The sequence below is a fragment of the Populus trichocarpa genome, chromosome 1, assembly GCF_000002775.5.
Source record: "Populus trichocarpa isolate Nisqually-1 chromosome 1, P.trichocarpa_v4.1, whole genome shotgun sequence".
Classification (NCBI taxonomy): Eukaryota; Viridiplantae; Streptophyta; class Magnoliopsida; order Malpighiales; family Salicaceae; genus Populus; species Populus trichocarpa.
The window spans coordinates 31,663,999-31,669,998 of NC_037285.2; positions in this window are offsets into that span (position 1 = coordinate 31,663,999).

A 6,000-nucleotide genomic window follows, 5' to 3' on the forward strand; every position below is an offset into this window, starting at 1 on the left:
TGTTAATATTTCCATAAAAACTATAATATTATTTAAAAATTATAACATAATCAAATAATTATTTTAATAAAATTATTTAAAGAGAGTCTTATTATAAAATCAAATCAAATAAAAAATTAAGAGACATTATAAAAAAAAATATTAGGCCCACATGTTTTTTTTATTTTTTAAAGAAATGGATGACATGTCATCCACCTCTATTATTTAAAAAATTAAATAAACAACACATCGCCCACCTACAACATTTTCAAATTATTGCATGTTGTTCAGGTGATTGAAAAATCATGGCTAGATTTTTGAACTCTAAAAACCCAAATTTAATTTAACCTAAAAACATGAAAAGAAAAACATAAAACCAACCTCGAAAACCCTAATTATAATCATAAGAGACATTTTATTAGATAATAAACTCAAAAATTAAAAACATTTTTTAAGTCATGATCTATTTTTGAAAGTAGAAACCACTTTCATTGAGTTCTTCTCTTGGAGCTCAATTCTTCGCTACCAAAATTGTAGTTATTGATGGTTGTAATGGGGCCATCCAAGAGTGTTTTCTCTTTTTTTTTTTTTTTTGACTCTCTCTTTCCTTTAACAATAGCAAGGGATTAAAATGTAAAACAAATAAAATTTTATAATTAAAATATAAATGTTTAAAATAGAGATCAAATATGCAAAACATGAAACTTGAGGGATCAAATTGAGATTTTCCATATCTTTTGTATGGTGTAATTGAAAAACATTTTTTAATATCAATTTTGATCCTTAATCTTTTAATTATTATTTTAAAAACAATCTAAATTTCAAGATATTCGACACATCTGATATGCGAGAGCAAGCAGATCAAAACATATACCAAGACAGAATCATATGAACACAACTTGTAAGGATGAAAGTAAAAGGAGATAAATTTTAGTGACCAAAGTGTAAATAAATAAAAAATTAGAGACCTATTCAATTCCCGTTGTGGTTGTGCCGGCTCCTGGGCCTAGGCCTAACCTTTCAGTTACTGATCTGCGGTTTAACATGGCTCAAACCACTCTGGATGGAAAGAAGAACAGGCTTAAGATTCAAAGATTTGGCTAGGATGAAAGGGTATGCTACTGTCTTTGTATGTGTCCAGCCACTAATACAGACAAGGGAGAAAGCAGCCCCAAGCGAGCCAAGGATAGCGACTCTATTATTGACACTCGGAAACGGGTCTGTACAGTTGATCCACTGCATGTTGAGGAGGAGGTAGCCAGCCTGAAATGGCCCCAACCCCATATATGAATATTTTGAGTTGGAATTGCCATGGCTTGAGGAATTCCCTGACAATTCAACACTCTGAAAGCGATCATGCAATCCTATTCCCAAGATGTTTTTCTTTTGCTTGAAACGAAGAACAACAAATCTGAAATGGAGATGTTCCTTTGCAAGGGAAGGGGTCTTGAATCACTTCTTTATTAAACCGAACGGCACAGCTGAAATGTCAGATTAAACAGGTCAGAGGATGTGACAACTTTGAATTGGTTGGAGTTTATGCTAGCTGTGATGATTTTAGACGCAAAAATCAGTTTGCCTCCTTGCTTGGTGATATGTTATATTTCTCGCATCCTTTTTCTTAATTTGAGATGATTTCAATGCTCTCTTGCGTCTGAATGAGGAGAAGGGTTGATGGGTTATCGACCTAGGCTCCACAGGCCCTCCCTTCACATGGAATAATCACTGGAAGGGAGATGGTAACATTGAAGAACGACTGGATAAGTTTCTTACTAATTTCTTACAATGCAGGAGAATTGTTAAGAGACAGCTTCGCTATGATGCCAGCCAGGCTACTAATTGATGTTGGAGACTTGGAGCTGAGTTGTCGAATAGTGTTTGGTATTGAGGTTGTTGTGGTTATGGTTTTAAAAAAAATATTTTATAAAAAATATTTTTAGTTGAGATTGGTTTGGAAAAATATATGTTTGGTTAAAACTGTTATTGAAATTGAGGTTAAATAAAATGTAATTTAATATGTTTAGTTAAAAAAATACTTTTCAAATTGAGGTTATAAAATAATTATATATATATATATATATATATATATATATATATATATATTAATGATTTTTAATTTAAATATTGTAGATTTAACTACTGTTATTACATCATGAAATAAATCATATTGATATCAAATATTTTTTATTATTCCATTAAACTATATGCAATGTCATCACATACGAAATCTATCCAACAAGAACTATATTTTTCATGATTTCTTAAGCACGCAACAACGAAAACTAGGGGTGATCATTTTCGGTTCGGTTCGGTTTTTATCAAAAAAAGTAACCAAACCGAATTTAAAAAAAAAAACCGAAACCGAACCGAAACCGGGTCAAACCGGTTTGGCTCGGGTTTTTCTGTTTGGCTCGGTTTTCTCGGTTTTGGCTTAGTTTTTTCCGGTTTTGGCTCGGTTTTTTCCGGTTTTGGCTCGGTTTTTTTCGGTGTGGCTCGGTTATTTCGGTTTGGCTCGGTTTTGACTCGGTTTGGCTCGGTTTTGGCTTGGTTTTTTTCCAGTTTTTTTCGGTTTCGGTTCAGTTCGGTTTTTTCGGTTTTTTTCTTATAAAACCGAAACCGAACCGAACCGGCCGGTTTTTTCAAAATTTTAATCGGTTTTTTTTTCGGTTCGGTTGTTTCGGTTATTTTTTTCTCGGTTTAATCGGTTTTTTGGTTTTTTTGCTCACCCCTAACAAAAACTGAATTTTTTGTTGCGTCATCAAACGATCTCCTTCTAATTTTTTGAATAAAACACAATTAAAATAAAAATAAAAACTGAATTTTTTTTTTAACTTGGTCGGACCCGACAGGAACATAATTAGAATTGCGATCAAATTCCATAAATGCTACGTCATCATGCGATATCCTTCTAATTTATGTAGTGTTATTAAATAATATTAAATACTAGTTTTTCGAGTACAACTCAATTTTTAAAAATAAATTTACAATTTCATTACGTACAAAATTCATTCGACAAGAACTACAGTTTTCATGATTTTTTGAGCATGCAATAAAATTAGGTAAAATATTATCAGGAATAAAATTGAGATTACAGTACGAGTAAATTTAATTCACCTTAAACTAATTTTTTAAAAAAACAAAAAAAAATATTGTTCATGTTCACGTGAATATTGCGAGTGAAATCAATTAACTGCACTGGTTTTTCAAGAAAAAAAAAACTAAACTTTTCACGTAAACAGTGCGAGTGAATTAATTCACTCGCACTGGTTTTTTGAAATAAAAAAAAAACTGTTGTGGTTCCTCCGCCACGAGAAGCAGCAAAATGCTGCTTCTACAAAACGTGCGGCACCATCTTTGTTTTTAGTGGGTCCTACCACCATAAAGCACTTTTTTCTTCTTAACCAAACAGTATTATGTGTGGTTGCGGGTGAACCTCACCCGCAGCCACGTTACCAAATGGGCACTAACAATGGAAAACCAGCCACTACAGAAAATTTCAAAACACTCATGGAATATTCTGTCGCTATAAACACAATAATTATATTGGTGTAAAAATTAATCACTTATAGATCTACTTATAGAAACATATCTTCAAGAAATATCTCATCGTTGATATCATATATGTTGATAATTTTTATCCTTGATTTTTATACCGATAAATATAACAATAAAAAAAAATATTGTTGGTCCTTAAAAAATGAATCGACCAATATTTATAGTCAAATTCATAAATGAATATTAGCGACATAATATTGACTGATACTTTTGTCAACAATATATATGTCTCACTAATGTTTTCACCAACAGAATGTCGATGACATATTATATTGGTGATTGCATTAGGGTGGATCAAAACAGAAATTTCATCGATATTTACCAAAATAGTTAATAACTATCTGTAATTCTCAGATGAAAAGATTTATCATTAACCGATAGAAATTCGTCAGTATGCACCAAAACATTAAATAACTCTCTGTAATTATCCGACAAAAAAGTTGATCATTTACCAACAGAAATTTCATTGGTCTTTAAACAAATTTTTTTTTAAAATGCTATAAAAACAATTTCACAATGGTATTAAACAACATCAAACAACTAATTTAAATTGAAAAATAAATTTTATATAATGTAAAAATCAATTATAAATGTATATAGGGGGAGGATAATGACTGTAAAAGTATGCATGATCTATTCTTTTCTTTTTTTGCTTCATTAATTATCATTATTCAACCAGCTCCTCAACAACTGGTGATGGTTGACTCGGGCCGGATTGTGAGGTGCCTATAGTCAAGATACTATAGCATGATCTCATATCTCGAGCTATAGTCATAGAGATATTGTAAACCCAATCCCTATCGGGTACACTAGTTGCTTCAGCCTTCAACCACAAATCCAGATCATATTTCAGATCAGTTGAAGGGTTTTATCCATGTTTTGCAAGCATGATTGTTGCTCTCAGTGATATGGAAAGGTCTAAAATTCTCTTCCACACCTCAAAGTCATTTGAGTTGGTTCTTCTCTTAGCATAAGTGTATGTCTCATACTAGAAATCACTCAACCTGATTCAAGAATTTGTTAAACTAAAAAAATATTAAAACATTACAAAAAAACATATATACATCACACATTAAAACTTATTTAGTTACGATGTGACTTTTTCAGACTTGTCTTGCCACCCTTGAGTTTGCCTTATCCTACCAAATTTTTTTCTTGAAATCATTTTCATAAAATAATTAGTTTTTCAAATTTTAAAAGCATCTTCCATCCACTAAAATTATTGATTACGTACTAACTTTAAACTTCCCCCACCAAGCCTCAACCACAGGCCTCAATTCTTAATGATCATTAAGTTGGCTCCATTGAAAAAAAGGCACCTCTAATGACATTTTCATCATCGATGTAATTATTCTCATAGCTTTTAAGTTTGTAAACCTGAAAATAAAATAATTAACTCCAACTTATATAAACATTTTAACATTAATTTAATATTATATTTGAACAAAATTAGATTTTATTACATGTTTAAATTCGGCTTTCATTTTGCAATTAACTTATTAAAATATGGATCCCTGGCATATGGGACCCTAGATTTGCGACTGATAATTAATGAGCCAACGTCGTTAGATGGTATATTAGGTGCTTCATGATTAACACCTAAACGAACTGAAGAGTCAGAAACACTACTGCTTAATGATGTAGTAGCGCTCCATTTTAACCCTATATTTCTCCCTAGCATCTAAACAGTATATTTAAATAACTAAGAATATTCAATTAAGATCAATCAATGTATTATGTTTTTTTTAGAGCATATATCCATTTATAATATATGCTTTATGATAGAACTTGGTATGACAGTTGTTAATGGCATGTGTGTGAAGGCTAACCAAAGTCATCCGTTGCAACTGATTTCTCCATTCACCCCACTAAGGCTCTAGGGAGCGATGGTATGACATGAAAATTTTTCCAAGCTCATTGGGATACAATTGGTGGTGATATTTGTGCTGCTGTCAAGAGCTTTTTTAATGGAGGAAAAATTCTACGGAGCTGTGACATCCTTAATTCTAAGGTTAGTACTGTGGTGAAAACATGACTCAATTGCGACCTATTAGCCTCTGTATAGTCTTTTACAAAATAATATCAAAAGTGCTAGCTGCTGGATTGCGAACTGTCGTGAATGATGTAATTGGTCCTCATCAGAGTGCCTTCCTTCATGGAAGACTCATCTCTGATAATATTCCGATAGTACATGCGCTCATGCATCATCTTAAAAACTCTCAGCATGCCAATCTCATTATTGGGCAGTGAAGTTGGACATGCAGAAAGACTTTGATAGATTTTAATAGGAATTCTTGTGCCAAGTTATGCTGAGCTTGGCTTTTTTACCTCATGGATGCACTGGATCATGGAATGTTTGTCTACCGTATCCTACTCAATTTTGTTTAATGGGCACAAGTATGGCTATTTCTCTCATACCAGAGGAATTCGGCAATGAGACTCTCTGTCAAGGAACCATCTCAACCC